The 14255-nt window shown below is 28.3% G+C and overlaps 1 protein-coding gene across 1 annotated transcript in view; it reads left to right on the forward strand.

The window, feature by feature from the left end:
• Nucleotides 1-559: 559 nt before the first annotated feature.
• The window catches only part of LOC107446968 (glutamate receptor ionotropic, NMDA 2B), a 114099-nt gene continuing 100403 nt past the window's right edge, over nt 560-14255 (forward strand). The window contains exon 1 of the mRNA XM_016061759.3: nt 560-735. The gene's annotated coding sequence lies outside the window, so the exon portion shown is untranslated. The remainder of the gene's footprint in view (nt 736-14255) is intronic.

Below are 14255 nucleotides of genomic sequence, written 5' to 3' on the forward strand. Positions count from 1 at the left end.
TGTAAAAAGTACGGCATATCAGATTTTTTTTTTGTTCTATAACATATTCCGGTAAAAATAAATTTTACTGTAAAAAGTGCTAGCACCCTGAGAGCTGGAACTTTTTACTTTAATTTGATCCGGAATTTTTTGCAGTGTATTTATTTACCAAACTTTTTTTTTTTTTCCGTTTTTAAATTTTTATGAGTTCCCATTATTTAATATTCCCATTATTTAAGCTCTGATAAAATTTATTGAGCTGATCACAATTTTTGAAAACCACCTAAACAGATATCTGCATAATAGTATCGGATTCAGTTCTGATACGTTCTTTGTGGAAATAAAAAACCAATCTTATTTCGATTCTGAAACTAGCGAGGGTTTGAATATCTCTTTTTCTTCGACCTTTACAAGCAATTTCAAGGAAAGTATTCTCTCATATAATATTACGCCTCTTCCTTATTTTCTGTAGAATGGCGATCACTTTTGGAGAGGGATCACCACCCACACGCGCATGCGCAAAAGGAAAGCCCTCGTAATTTCCCTCCCCCTAGTTTTCAGCCCCCAAATCCACCGCCTCGCAGAATCTCAGTTTCTGAGCGCCGCCACAGTTGGCTATGCACGTTTTCGCGTCTCGCTTCTAGGCTTGACATATCTTATTTTCCATATCTTTCCATGTGCCCTTTACTGGGATATACGCAATTTCAAGGTGCACCAGCCGGGAGCCGGTTGTCTGCTAAGGAAGTGCTAACAAAGGTGATAATTCTGCATGACATTTAGTACAAAATTTTTTAAGGTGTTTGGTTTTGCTTTGAATTTTGATATTATATTGATATTATATTTTGGGTTTACATAACAATAAAAAACTTATATAACAGCATGATATTGCTATTTTCGATTAAGATATTTACTGACATACGCTATTGAATTAATTTTATTTTGTGTATATTTAATAGTAAAACGCTTCTTATATTAAAAATGGTATTATTATTTTCAATTAAAGAACATTGTAAAAAATTCCGGATCAAATCACGGTATAAAGTACCAGGTCATTTAATTAGAATGAGCCAGTGACTTTAGGGGAATTATTAGTGTAAAATTTGCAGCATAACAGATCTTTTGCTCTGTAACTTAATCTGGTAAAAATGAATTTTACGTTAAAAAATACCGGCCCCCAAAGTGCTGCTACTTTTTACCTTAACTTGATCAGAAATTTTTTACAGTGGATTTCAATGAATATGAACTCTAATTTTATTATTTCGAGAAACAGTAAAAATCTATCCGGTTGTTTACAAAGGAAGTGCTATTAAAGGTGATAATTCTGCAAGACATTTACTACAAATTATTTTTAATGTGTTCTGATTCGTTTTGAATTTTGATATATTGGCAACTTTGGACAGTTGAAAATTAACAATAATTAATAATAAAAAATTTCTATAACAGCATGATATTGCTATTTTCGAATATATTTAATAAAATTTAATTGCAATTACTAATAAATTACTTTATTTTGCATATATTTAACAGTAAAACACTTCTTATATCTCCATGGTATTATTATTTTCGATTGAAGTGCATAAAATTTAATTGCAATTACTAATAAATTACTTTATTTTGCATATATTTAACAGTAAAACACTTCTTATATCTCCATGGAATTATTATTTTCGATTGAAGTGCATTGTTAAAATTTCCAAATCAAATTATGGTATAAGGTACCGGGCGCTTCATTCGCGATATTCATTTTACCATAAAATCCCTTTTTACCCTAAAATATTATACCGTAATTTTTACAGTAATATTTAGTGAAGTAACTAAATAATTTTTCGCTACTTCTTACTGTAAAAATAAAGGTATATCAAATGTTTTGTTCCGTGGCATGTTTCTGTAAATACGGATTATAAGTAAAAAGTACGGTCAACCTCAGTGCTGGAACTTACTATCGTAACTTGATCCGAAATTTTTTCTAGCGTATTTTATAGAATTTCAATAAGTTTATACTCAAATTTTATTACTTCGAGAAACGGTAAAAAAATATTTAAAAAAAACATAATTGAAATTTTCTAAAAGAGAGGCAGCTTATTTTTTTAATTAAGTATTTCTTGATATACTATTGAATTTTTCTTCAAGTTTTATTTCGTCAGGTTTGAGACATTCAGGCTTTTGAATTTGCCTTAAATTTTTTGGGGAATAATTTAAACACTACTTAAACAGTAGGACTTAACTTAAGTTAATTTTCTTAAGTTAACACTTCTTAAACAGTAGATTAACTTCAGTTAAGGACCAGTTAAGTTCGAACCAGTGCTCTGCCGGTGATAACTCTGCTGTTACATTTATCTGTCAAACATTATCAAACCAGCCAGATGATACTATTTTCGATTGAAGTTTTTAATATGTTTCATTTCATTTGTATTCAGATTTAATTATTTCAGGTATTTTTAGCAACAAAATAATTCGCGTAACAGATATTCATTTGAGGAATTTCATAGTATTTCGATGAAATTAAAATTAAATTTCTTTTTTCCTTTTGGGTAACAGTAAAAATCTTCCAAAAAGTATGAAATGAATATTTTTTATTGAGCTATGTAGTATTTCTTTACTACAATTTTCATGACAAAGCAGTATTTTATTGACTTTGCATTCGAATGCTAGTAGTAGGTTACTCTAATGCTCATTGAGGTATTTAATGGAATTGTGTAAATTTTATTTTTTTATTTGAGGAATTTTATAGTATTCCGATGAATTTAAAGTTAAATTTCATTTTTCGATTGGGAATCAGTAAAAATCTTCCAAAAAATATGAAATAAATATTTTTCATTGAGTTATGTAGTATTTCTTTACTACTATCTTCATGTCAAAGCAGTATTTTATTGACTGCATTCGAATGTTAGTAGTAGGTTACACTAATTGTCATTGAGGTATTCAATAGAATTGTATAATTTTTTTTGTGGCTGTATTGAAGAACATAAAAAAAGTTGTTTAATCGTACTTCCCTATTATTTTTGGGACATTTTATCTTTTCACCTGAATTATTAAGAAAACAGCTTCATTAATACTTTTCTTGAATTATGATTCAAGGAATTATCTTTTAACTTTGTAATGGGAAAACATTGTTAAATTCAAAGAAAATATCAAGTCTGCTAATTAAAATTTTCATACTTTGGTGTTCAAAAATAGAGTTACTTTCCATTAAAAACAACATCAGTGACATTTGTTGAAATGTGCTATCGATTTGTTTGGGAAAAAATTTAAATCGATAAAACGTTTTGCTGAATTAATCGAAGGTTAACAAAGTAAATTAAAACATTATGCTGATTGAAGGATAAATATTTCGAAACTAGCCAAAAGCTGCTTGTCTACTGATAAAATTGACAACTTTACATGAAATTTATTCAGAGAATTTCTTCCTGATACTTCACTTTACAGTCTAATTTTATTGTTTCAAGTATAGTCATCAGCAAAATGCTAAGATGTTTTTATTTTTCATTGGAGTGTTTAAGAATATATTCAAACTTATACACGTTTCTCCATGTTTTCTCGAACTAGCTTTAGCAATAACACTTACCGTGAGCGCGCTTTTGAAAATTTATCTCAAATGCGAACTATAATATTCTTAAGTAAATATACTAAGTGAATTTTGGTCAAATGTCAACTATGTCATACCTATACTATTCATATTTAGGGGCTGATTTACTGCATTTTACATCCAAATTTTGAAGCATTATAATTGTGCCAGGTTCAAACATCAAGTACAATATTTAAGGGGTAACATTTTTTAAAATGTAATTCAATTAATTATAATTATGACAGTTTATACATAAAAATGATTTTTTTAAAAAAAAAAACAAATATTTTCAGCAAACAGTGACCAAAAAAAAAATAAAAAAGATGGTTTCTTTTAAAATTTTTAACTAAAAGCGAATATATAAAATAAAGTCTGACAAAACAATAAACTTCATAATTGAAAGAAGTTTTTTTGATTACACAGAAATGTTTTCAAAATCTATTTTGAAAAAAACGTTTTCTAGCAATAAAGCTACAAAAATACTGCAAGCTGTCCCAACTTAGCAGATGATGTAGAAAATCTTTCAAACAAAAATTCAGAAAAAAATAACTTTGATTATTATATTACTTTGATTACCATATTTTTTAAATAATACGAATATGAATTATTTAAAAATAAATCCAAAGAAAAGCTGCGTAATGACTGAACTGCCATTTTTCCTTTAAAACGAAATTTTTTAAACAATAAAATCTAGTTGCTTTTTTTAACCTTCTTTTTTTAAGAATCGAATTTTATGCGAACTTTAACGCGTTCAATTTTCAGAGTAAAAAGTTTATATTTTAAATATAATGGTTAGATAGTAAGAATTTTCAATAAATTCACGACTTGATAAAGGCGAATAATATTGAAAACATTAAACAATTTTTATAAAGAATTGAAACAAAATTTTTCTCAAGAGGGCGTTGAAAAGTGTTTGCCTTGCAAAGTGGGTGGTGATCGAAAAAAGGTTGAGTGCCTATTCTTTAAAAAATTCTTTTCTTATATATAACCATATATTTATAAGACAAAAAAAAATTGCTTAATACAAAGAGAGTGATACAGCTTAGTATAAAACTTATTACTTATCCTAAAACCTATTATTATTATTACAACTTCGAATTTGTGTAATAATATTTTCAAATACAAATTATACCATGATTGAAATCCAATTTTATATTTTTACAAAAAAATCAAAGCTGTCATTGAAAATTTTTAAAAATTTGGAAATTTTCTTTTTGAAATTATGTATTTTTCTTTCTCCATATTTTTAATTTTAGCCTTCTTTATCGCACTCCGGTAACTTTTTATAAGCATTTTTACAATTTCTAATATTACCAATTAAAGTAAGTGTGAAAATTAAGTTAATGTGTAAGTGTACAAATGGTGCATACACTAATAGTGCAACTTTTAAACATAAATGCATAAATCCTTTTATAAAACCATAATAATAATTTCTAATGAATGAATAATCAGACAAATTTTGCTCAGTGCTATATCTCCTTTTGACATGCTTTAATGATTACGAGCCTCAATCGATTTCTAATACCTCCTCAAAAATGGGCAATAAATATGCAAATGATAATAAAGATAAGCAGGAATTCCCAAACAGCTTCGCAGAACTTTAAGAGAAAGGTCATCTTGTAGTGGATATGCTTTGAACTCTCTCAAAAAAGAGATCTTTAATCCAGCTTCTTAATACTGCATTATGAAGTCTTTAAAGATGTATCCCTAGTAAAAGTTTAATTCTTAAGATGTCAATTTGCCGAAGATGAACAGAATCGTATTTATAATACTCAATATATTACAAATAATTTTTCGTAATTTAGTTTAGTCTAAGAAGCGTATTTGTAAAACCTTCTCAAGAAAAGAAAATAAATATTTATACTGCTTTATAAGGCATTTAAAGATACATCTGTGGTAAAATTTTGATTCTTACGATGTCAATTTTTATTTTGTATTTTATTTAAAAAAAACTTTAAAAAAACAACCCAATTTTTCGGGTTTACGACTTCTATTGTGCAACTCCGTAGTCTTGTAATTTTAAGCCCAATCCAGAAGACAAGGGAACTCTTGGATCAAATATTAAGAGAAATTTGCCTTCATGGAGGACCTTTTGATGGAACTAACCCACATTTGCGTTACAATGCAAACCTCTCACGGTCCGCCTGATGGCAAGGGGATTCTAACCCATGATCTTTTTACCAATTAAGATATTTCTCGTCAGCACTGTGGTCGGTGCAAGCCGGATGCGGAATTCGTCGACCAGCGATCACTAGGTTTCGAACCCAGTTCACTTCATTGGAATGCTATATGCCCTGAACCATCGCGGCTTATGATGTCAATTTGATGAAAATTAACAGATTCATATTTATTATACTAAAAAGCACTGCCAATAATTTTTCTCAGCTCTTTTAGATGCATGTATTTTTATGCCTTCTCAAAAAATAGGAAATAAATTTGAAAGTGAATATAAAGATAAACAGTATTCTTTCATAGCTTTCAATGTTTTTCTTATCAAGTTTAGAAAGAAGTATCCTCTTCGGTATATATCCTCTCAAATCAAGGATCTTTAATTAAAATTTCTAAAAATCTTTAAAAAGATTTTCAGAAACTTTGGAAAATCGTTCCAAAAATATGCCTGGTTAAATTAAGTCATTTTTATGATAATCATTCACTTCGTTTCAATTATATTAAGAAGCAGTGAAAATTAGATTTCAGATTAATTTAGCTTTATCTATGCTTTTTTAGTAAAGCTTTTGCAAAAATGCTCTATGAATACGTAAAATAATAAATAGCAAGCAGTATTTTCCCAATAGCTTCCTTTTCATCATATCGAAGTTAGAGAAAAGAATAATCTAGTACTATAAGTTCGTCGAACTGTCTCAGTCTAGGAATTTTTAATTTCAGTTTCTAAAAATTTTTTCTTCTGATTAATGAAGCCATTTAGTAAATAAATGTTAAATTTTAATTTCTGAAATGTAATTCCTATTAAAATCTTGATGTTAATATTCATTGCATTTAAAAGCGTTGTAATTTTATTAATAATTCCACTTTATGCAAGATTGTATCAACAATTAAAATAATTCAACATAAGAAATAATCATTCATAATTTCCATTGATTGAAAAAAAACAATTTCAAAGCTTTTGTTACATTACTTTTATAAATATACGCTTCGCGTGGAGCAAATTTTAAATTTCTTTTTAAAAATTGTCAATGTGTCTACTGTAACAATTTAAAAGGTCAAATGTTAATTTGAATTGCTTTTCGTCTTATGTTTCTAAAAATAAATGAGTCTTATATTATTCGTCAGTTTAGATCACTGTGAAGAAAGCGTTATTTTTTATTCAAGGCAAAGTGTTATAAAATAAAATCGGATATCCAAAAAGCAATTTTAATATTGATAAACTTGATTTCGAAAATCAACACCGAGTAGAGACTTAGCAATGAAAGTTTAATACTCTGTGTCTAAAAACCTTTTAAAGGAAAGCATGGCGAAGAATAACATTGCGAAATAACGTTTTTTATTTCGTGTTGCTTAGAACAAATTCCAGCAATGTTTTTTATTTTATATCCTTAAACCTTATTCTGACACATAGTAGCATCTTTTCTTCTTTTTGACAATAAAATCTTCCAAAACTTTGAAGTGGCACTTTATATCTGAAACATATTTTCAGAGCTTTGCTTTACATTGGTTCTTTTAGTTATTGGTTATTTAATAACAAATACAATTTTAAGAAATTTAATAAGTTAAATTTTTAATAACAATAAGTAATTTTTTAATGACACTAATCAATAAAATATTTTTTTTTACTATCTCAATATCAGTATTTCTTTTAAATATTTTGAATTTTGTGAACTCGAAGATAGTTAAACATAAAATAATGCAACACTTTGAAATGGCTCTGGATATCCAAAATATGAGGGGAAAAAAGCCGGATTACCAGAATATGGTAAAATCAACCATGTTTCATGATGTATGGGAATACTAAAAAGCTCACTAATTTTTACGGAAGCATTATTAACAATATGTTAATTTTAAGGTAAGGATTTCCTTAAAATTAACAATATAATATATGACAAAATTTGGTAAATATGGTATTTTGGTAATAATATCATGGTACCTTACAGCATGGCACGAAGACCGCCTGTTCGGTTAAATTTACTTTCCAGTTTCGTATTTTGTACTAAATGTGTGGTAATAAGGACTATAATTAAATCGTAATCATATGAACTGAAAAATTATGAAATGTGAAAATATTTTGATTTTTATTACTAGAATTATATTTTTAATCTGTGTTTCTTTTTACTATAATGTACAATAATTTTACCAGATTTTTTTTCCTGCCTGTAGATCTTTGCTTTACGTTGATTCCTTCAGCTATAATTATTTAGTGATAAATATAAATTAAAAATATTTAGTGTGTTATAAATTTTTTATAACATCCATCGATAAAATTACTTTTTTTCCATTTTAAGATTAGTTTTTTTTAATGTTTCAAATTTTGTGAACTAAAATATTGTTAAAAATTAAGCCCTCTGAGACTTTGAAGTTGCACTTTATATCAAAAACATATTTGTAAAGCTTTGCTAAAAGTTGAAAAATCTTCCACTTCGACATAAATGAAATAAAAGTACCTTTCAAGAAAAAAAAGTGCGTAAAATTAAAAATTCTCTCACTTTCACGCAAGTGAAAGTGAAAGAAAGTGAAGTAAAAGTGAAATAAAAGTTAACAAAAAATTCGTTCTTCAAAAATTAGTTTTATTTTAATTTTTTTTATTGTGCTCATAAAATAAAGTAATAAAATATGGTACTATCAACATTCCTTTTTCTATTAAATTTTCCAAAAAAATTTAAAGTAATTAATTAAGCGATTAAAATTTTAAAGATTAAAATTTTAAAAACCATCCTAAAAATACTTTTGATTTCAAACAACATTATTCCTATTATAAATCCTACTTTTTGGAGAACATTTTTTTCTTCTTAACATTCAGTAATCAATATTTTTTAAATGTCCTCAACGCCAATCAAGATTCAGACAAGATCTAGACAAAACATCTAGACAATCATCTAAGCAAACACAGCTCCTTTGTAAGATCTTTAATGTACCAAAAATCAAAACAACGCAGTAAGCATATCAAACATTTCATTTATTGTGCAGAGAGGTTTATAGTAAGAAGCTAAATATAGACAGCAGTTAAAAGCTGCAAAAAAATTTAATCCATCAGGAAAAATAATATTTATTATTCTTTAAATCATTTTCCTAAAAGTGCAGAAATTTCAAAATGGAAAAAAAAGTTATGAGACAAAATTCACGTTTTCCTATCTATGAAATGAAAAGAACTGTCAAGTTGCTCTAAGAGAAGGAATTAATGTTCTGCTTTTTCTTATATTTGACATCTAGTCAAGCAGTAGTTTATAACATAAAGATCTTGAAAGAGATAAATAAATTTTCTACAACAAAGAATAAGGCACATTATTGTTTTCATTTATAATAAGAAAATAGACGTCCTATAAGTAGGACGCTAACGATCGGTGCTGACTCTTTATTCCTCACAAACCATATGCGGTTCTGTTAAAATTCTAAAGTAAGCAATGAGAAAAGACATTTACCTCTATACTTGGGAAAAAGGCTGCAATATTCACTGAAATAAAAAAAAAAGGATGGTTAGAACTACCAGAATATGGTAAAAGTTACCGCGTTTTTGGCTCTATGGGAGCACCGAAAAGCCCGTTAATGCTTACCGAAGCACGTTGGTAATGATTTTGGTAAAATTAACAATAAAATTTCGTTCTATAATATGCGTTAAAATTTAGTAAATGTGTTAATTTTAGCGTCATTCCTTACAGCGTGGCATTAAAACCACCTATTCCGTTAAATTTACTTTTCATTTTTGAATTTGTTACTTAGGGTGTAGTTGGGAGAACTATAATTTTGAAAACCAGAATTTCCAGTAAACCGTTAGCCTATGAAAGGCTAAATTACCAAATGAAGAGACTAAATACAATATATTTTGGTTGCTGTTACTTGTGTCACTTGTCAATACTAGCAAGACTGTTTGAAATCAAGCCAATTTTAAAATCAGAATGTGCGTTTCTAGTTTTTTCAGTGGCGCCATCTATGGCCAGAAATATGACTTCAGCCACACACGCATTTTAAATAACACGTTTCACACAAATCCCATGGTTTTTACTGTGAGGACCGAATCATACTCGTAATTTTGACCTAAACCAGAAAACGATTAATCTACAATTTAGTTCTCCCAAAGGTATTGATTTGTTAGAGAAACTTGGAGGATTTTGTGACCCCGTCAGATTTAACATGCACTAGGCTCCATTTAATACACGGGGATTCTTTGGCCCGCTGGATTTGAACTTTGTTCTCTCAAATACAAGCCCAACATCATATCTAGCAGTCCATCCCGGTCTCATATAAAATTCAATTTAATGATAATTTTTCAAAAAGCAAATCTACGAAAGAACATAAGTTTGGTTACCCGGTAGCATAACTAGCGAGGCACAGCGTCGGGTAATAAAATTAGACATTTCTTCCTTTTAAAACTTGTTAAATTTAAAGGGAAAGTGAAATAATCTCTTTCTTAGTAAAGTTTTAATTTATGAATTATATGACTGTCTTTTTTCTAATTATGTTTATTATTCTAAACCAAAAAGTGCATTTTAAAGTACTTTCCTTCTCTCGCAGAATATAAAATTACTGCACAAATTAACTCCAACATACATGAGTAAGAATCATCTTTGAACTTAAGAGATATATTTTTTTCAAAAAAAGGAAATATTTTTATTTTAAAAGCTAATTTTCTTATTTTCATACAAGATTTAGGCCAAAATTATGAATGTTATGAATACTAAAATAAAACTCAAAATAATGAGTTCTGAAACTAATTAATGAATTTTTTCTAAAGGCCATGTTATTATGATAAACATATTATGCTTCAATAATTTAATTTACAGGTTCAAGACAACTGACGCTAAATTATACAGATATCCTGATTTAGCCTAAGGAGAAGATCCATTTATACCAGTTAATCAGTGATTTAATCATGTGATTTATACTAATATTAATTTAACTGATTTTCAATCATTTCTTTCTTAATTAACTTTAAACTAAAGTAGCATGCATTTTAAAATAAATTTCTATCTATATATCACAGAAATGTTCAGACAATTGAACAACTGATATATATCTAAAAAATACATTTTTTAAAACTATACATATGCGTGAGTGAATGAAATTTCCATTTTATTTTTAGTATAAAATATAACGTATTGCTTAAAATTTAGAGAATCAAACCAAACTTTTAAATTCTAAATCTCCTCTAATACTAATTTTTGAACGAAATAAATATAAAACTTTTCCCTTCTGCTTTGCCTATTAAATAACTAATACTAATATTGCCACAAATAATATTCAATTGTTTTTCTAGCCATTTAATAGTAAATTAGTAAGGTAAATTTTTATTTAAATACCACAAGCATTTTCAGACGATTACACAACTGATATAAATATATTTTTGTAAAACTGTACAGATGTGTGCTAAAAAATGTGCTATAAAGATCTGTGCTGTGCTATATATATATGTTAGCGGTAAAGTATGAAACGCCGGCATTGTATAGAATGCCTAGGAATTGTAGAGAATGCCGGATGCTTTTAGGCAAAGTATGAAATGTGAAAATTATTACATAATTTCCCTAGGCATTGTATACAATGCCTAGGTATTCTATAAAATGACAAATGCTATTTAGGAAAAGTATGAAATAAACGTCCTGATGAGGTTATTATGTAAATTATGTGCATGTTACTGTGAATGACTGAAATCCGTGGTTGTTGACTTTCACCGGTGAATGTTGACAATCACATAGTCGCTTTGGTGAATGTACGAAATATTTATTACATCCAATTTGATAATAATTTATTCGTGAATATAATTACATTTATTCAATATTTTAATACTTACTGACGATAGATTGGAAGAAACATCAGTGTTTGGAGTTTTGTATACCGGGGCAGTGGCACTTAACTAGACCTAGTATGACTAGACCTTTGGTAAATGTCCGAAATATATATTGGGTCTAGTTAAATGCCACTGCCCGGTAAACATTTGCCCGATATACCCTACACTGATATTTTTTTAAGGTCAAGTGCCACTGTCCGGTATACATTTGTCCGGTATACCTTACACTGATGTTTTTTAAGGTTCAGTGCCACAGTCCGGTATACATTTGCCCGGTATACCCTACACTGATGTTTTTTTAAGGTCAAGTGCCGTTTCCCGGTATATATTTGCCCGATACTCCAAACACTGATGTTTCTTCTAATCTATCGTCAGTAAGTATTAAAATATCGAATAAATGTAATCTATCGTCAGTAAGTATTAAAATATCGAATAAATGTAATTATATCCACGAATAAATTAATATCAAATCAGATGACGTTTTGAATTTGTCATTTTTGAATAACATTTTGACGAATCGGAGATGCATTTTATACTTTGCGGGCTTCTCATTTGGCATTCTATAGAATGCCTAGGAAATGTGTGAAATATAAATCATTTCATACTTTGCCGGCTAATTTTAGGCATTCTATACAATGCCGGATTTCATACTTTGCCGGCAACATATATACAGAATACATGTTAAAAATATATACAGAAGTACATGTTAAAAATAAATTAAATTTGCATTTCAATTTTAGTATTAGTATTAAATATAATGTATTGCTTTAAATTTAGAGAACCAAATCTTGAAATTCTAAATCTCGTCGCATACTAATTTATTGTGAACGAAATAATCATAATACTTTGCCCTTATGCTTTGAGGTGAAATAATTCATCGTTATACGATATGAATAAATCATCAACACAATACCAACGTAATTCACGCAATTCTTATTGAAGAATGTGGAAAGTGTCAACCATTATTAATATTTATGTTCCTCTCAGTTGAATAGATTGCGAACTGCTTAAAGAAAGAAATTTAATTTATCCAACTTAGTGGTTTTTTTAATATTTTTTCAAAGTTTCCAATTTAAACCAAGAAGGTCCTTTCCAAAATGAATTATGACTCTTTAAATAAAAACATAGTTAAAATAGTTAATGCCTCTTTGCTATATATTAATAATCTCTGAATTCATTATAAAAATAAGCTTTATATACATTAAATATTTTATTTAAGTATGCTGTTCTTATAACGGCCTGCTTATTTTTTCTAAAAATTGTTATTAGTGAAATTGCTCCTGAATTTTTTGCTGTACACTCTCTAAACGTTTAGTTACTAAACTATTAAAAAAATAGTGTTACAATATTTTTGGAAAGATAATCTTAAGAGAAAAAAATAATTATTTGGGTTAAAACATTTTTGATTTCGCAATAGTTAAGGTTTTAAGAAGGAAAAAAAAAGTATATGCTTGGAAAAATTATTAAGCTTTTTATTTTTAATAATTTTTTAATGGTGAAGATTATGTATTTTTGCAGGTAGTTGGCATACCAGAAGGCACCAATTTTTCAGATATTATTTTTACTCTACTTTAAAAAGAATGCAATCATTTCCATTAGGAAAGGCTTCATATTAACTGGTAACTTTATTTAGTTTTATAGATTTTTTTGATACTGCGTACACAATTTATCCAGAATAATTAATTATGCAAAAATTAAGCAGTCTTTATTATCATCAGATTTTCTTGATTTATTTATTTCAAGCTTGTCTAACGCTCCAATAGATGTTTTTGACAAAAGAAATTACTTTTCATTCCCTGTCAATAAACTAATTTACTAGAATTCTAGTTTTTCTATAAGTATCAGCAGAAACGTAATTTTACTTCAAATTAATCGCATTGAGTGTATTTGAAATAATGATACGGTTATTTTCAGTTATTGTAAATTTCGTTGTAAACATCTCTTATATAATGATATCTCGATCGGATTTATAGACAGGTGCCTGATTTAGTTAAGTATTGTCTTCAGAGGTGAAGTTATGTTTAGCTACATGCTAAGGTAGGATCACCTTAGCATTGGAGGTCTGGTTTTATCAATTTGGAGAATAATTGAGTACTTGTCCGAATTTCCAGTGGATTAGTTTGGTTCAATTTTTATCAAAAATATTTTATCTCCTCAGTAACTTTAAATATTTCTTTCGTAGAAATTTGATCTCCAATCTGCCATATAAGCTAATTTGATACTCGAACCTGTGACCCTTGACTCTCATCCAAAAAGTCGAGTTTCCCTTCTATCAAATATAAGTAGTTCTACTTCGATTTTTCGGGGCCTCGAAATGTTAACTTCATCTTACTTGTTTTGTATTTCCGCTTATCACTTTCTTGGGGCAGCCGAGGTTTGTGATATTTAATCACCAACCGCAGACACTGCTCTCACACTGACGGCATGGTAATGCCCCCCAGATGTTGTTACCATGTCTGTCAGTGCTTTCATTTCAATTTCCATTTTAGCGCTCTTTCTTTTGTGGATATTTTTCTTTGGTGCTGTGTATAGTTGCTGCTTGGATTATTCACGATGATCTCCTGTTATTGCTGCTGTTTGCATTATTCCTGTTATGATGTTTTTATCAGATTCATGTCAGATAATTAATTTATTTTGATTTATATTTTCTTCAAATATTCTTCTGATTAAAACATTCGCAACTTGACTTGAAATTATAAGCATTTCTTTTTCTCCTCAAATTTCAGTGTTGCATTATGCATTTAAAATTATATTACATAT

Source organism: Parasteatoda tepidariorum, chromosome 6, assembly GCF_043381705.1.
Source record: "Parasteatoda tepidariorum isolate YZ-2023 chromosome 6, CAS_Ptep_4.0, whole genome shotgun sequence".
Lineage (NCBI taxonomy): Eukaryota > Metazoa > Arthropoda > Arachnida > Araneae > Theridiidae > Parasteatoda > Parasteatoda tepidariorum.